Source organism: Meles meles, chromosome 6 (genome assembly GCF_922984935.1).
Source record: "Meles meles chromosome 6, mMelMel3.1 paternal haplotype, whole genome shotgun sequence".
Classification (NCBI taxonomy): Eukaryota; Metazoa; Chordata; class Mammalia; order Carnivora; family Mustelidae; genus Meles; species Meles meles.
In genome coordinates, this window is record NC_060071.1 from 125,969,800 (window position 1) to 125,972,642 (window position 2,843).

The 2,843-nt window shown below is 32.4% G+C and overlaps 1 pseudogene; it reads right to left on the minus strand.

Annotated features, from left to right (window-relative positions):
* Window positions 1–1,448: 1,448 nt before the first annotated feature.
* Window positions 1,449–2,044, minus strand: LOC123943672 (annotated as a pseudogene).
* Between the last annotated feature and the right edge of the window lie 799 nt (window positions 2,045–2,843).

The following is a 2,843-nucleotide window of genomic DNA, read 5'->3' on the forward strand; positions in this document are numbered from 1 at the left end:
AAATAATTTTCTTGGTTAAAGGCAGTTGTTACCCTATCACCTGCTCAAATCAATATCAACTGTATCGTTGAGACTCCTCTGGCTAAAATTATATATCAAAGAGGCTTAAAGCAAGGGAAAGTCATTTTTATTGTTTCCTTGACTTCTCTACTCTCTTTTACTTTATAAATAACAGCCAAGACATTGGGATTTTCTTCAAAGCTTCAGCACTGAGACACCTGTTAAGTGAAGTTTATGATCTCATATTATTCTTCAAAAATATTGGCTTTTAAAATAAGATCAACATTTCTGCACAATTCAGTCACCCATTCTGAGGTGAAAATCAAGAGAAAAATATAAAAATTTAAGTGAATTTTTCTTGGTTAGTGATCTAAAATTTTAGGAAAGTTGTCAAGATGTTATTTCTGGTTAATTTACTTGAAAATTATTTGATCAATAATAACCATGATGTCTATGGAAATATATTAAAATTTCTGATTTGTAAATATTTTTAAAATGCAAAAGTGATCACTTTCAAAAATAAGTATTTTTCATTTTTTTAAAAAAATTTAAATTGATAGAGTGACACGAAGTATTGTTATATCATTCCCTCAGGACTACAAAAGAAGAGAGCAAAAAACTAAAAGACAAACACAGATTTGAATCTAATACTCACAGTAGGGACCACTAAGAACTTGTGTAGTTGATACTGATGACATCAAATAAATAGGGAAAAAAGAAATCTTACTGGCTAGTTTGTAAAACTATTTTTCCAGAATTTTTCAATTCAGGAGCATTGTCAGGGACTTGCACATAGCCACTCTTTTATTTCATTTAATTTTTTATTTCCATTTATTTCTACATTTCCATTAATTGATTAGGACTCCAATTTTATTATTTTTTTAATCTCCAAGAAACAAATAATTTTCTTGGAATTTAACTAAAGTATCTCACACAGGTAAAAAGAATGAAGGCTTTGGCTCTTTTAACCCCATTTTGGGTGTTATGGGATTCAGTTTGCTAAAGTTTTGTTTAGATTTTTGAAATGTCATTCATTAGAGAAATTGATGTATAGCTTTTTTTTTTTAATGTCTTAGGTTTTGATAGAAGGCTCATTCTCACATAATAAAAAAGGAACTAAGAATTATTTTATTTTTATTAAATAGAAGATTTTGTATTTAAATGTTTGGAAGACTTTGCTAGTGAAATCATCTAAGTCTGGAGATTTTTCTGGGATTTTTTAAAATAATAGATTTAATGTTCTGAACAGAAAAGAAGTACTGTTGAGATTTGCGTATTTCTTTTTTCAGTTTTGGTAGGTTATGTTTTTCTAAAAATGTGGGCATCTAAATTGTCAAATTAAAATGCCTAATTTATTTATTTATTTTCACAAATAAGATTTTTTATTTGTCACCATTAACTATCTGAATTTTAAACAGGTTCTTGGACTGGTGTCCCAATCCATGAGCTCACACAACTTTAACACTGATTTCATCCCCAGTAGCTTTTCCAGAACTATTACCTTCACAATGAAGCTCTTTGAGCTTTCTCAACTCAAACCTGGACTCCTTTAGCATTTTTACTTTTCTAACAAAGACATCACAGAGTGAGTAAATAGACTGAGTCTTTTCTATGTCTTTTCTGATGCTCTTTGGAATAAATTTACTGACCACTTATTTTATTTGTCTGCACCTCTTGGGTCATGATTTTCGTCATCTTTTTGCAAATTCAGTGGACCTGCTTTTGCTGAGCCCAAGAGGACATTCAAATCTGACTGTTGCATTTTCTTTGTAAAACCAACACAAAATAGATGAAGCCAATAACCTTCAGCAATCTGCCATTTTTTGACCATGGAACAAACTCACTTTGTCACGGGGAAGATCTGAACCATGGAAATTAGGCAGTTTTTGCCCTGAGCATCCTTGGTAATTAGCTTGACTTTTATAAATGCAACAACATCATCCTGCAGATTACCAAGGCTTTTATCAATAAAATAATATTCCAAACATAATATGCAATAAAGTGCATTGATACATGTAAAGTTCTCAAAATAAGCCTGACACATATTCTTTATATACATTTGGTGTCATTATTATATCCTTATTTTTGTTTTCATCCAAGCAGTTGGGAAAATTACAATGTATATCCATTTCCAATATTATGGCCACTCTCAACATGTGGTTTTTCAAATTTTTGTGTGTGTATGAATCATCAAGGGTGATTTCTAAATATTTTAAGTCAATATCTCACTTTTTAAAAATTTTAATATTTTTATTTAATAATTCTGGTTAGAATTCAAAAATTACATTTCCAGTAATTATTCCAATTGTTTTCATGTAGGTGGCTTACAGCACACTTTTTAAAATCCCTGCTGACCAAGATTTTGTCCTTGACCAAACTGTAGTCAGATTTTTCTGGACTATGCCTCCATCTTGGCCTATAAAGTCTTGAGCAAACACTACTATAGTTTCTAACAGTTCCAGGCAGTACCCATAGGATGTCTCTAGTCCCTCTTAAAGTGCCTGCTTGAGAAAACTCAAGGCTGCCAAAAGAATTTACCATCCATTGCAGCCAATGCCTGAAGACAGGGCCCCTGTTTCCCAGTTTCTGCATGAAGGGAGAAGCTTACCTTTGGTAAGTGCCTGTTAGCAAGCCCATATGGGTTTCACTTGGAGCACCTCTACCCCCTTCTCTGTCTTTGTGATTTTTCACTTCCCTGATTGTTTAAGCCCCAGACATTTCCCTTCCTACTTTCTATTCTCCTTTCAAAGATCAGATCACCTCTGAACATCAGAATAGAGCTGAGCACTTTCCCCTGTAGTCAGTAGTTACTGAATACAATCTGTTCTCACCCCTTGAAATTA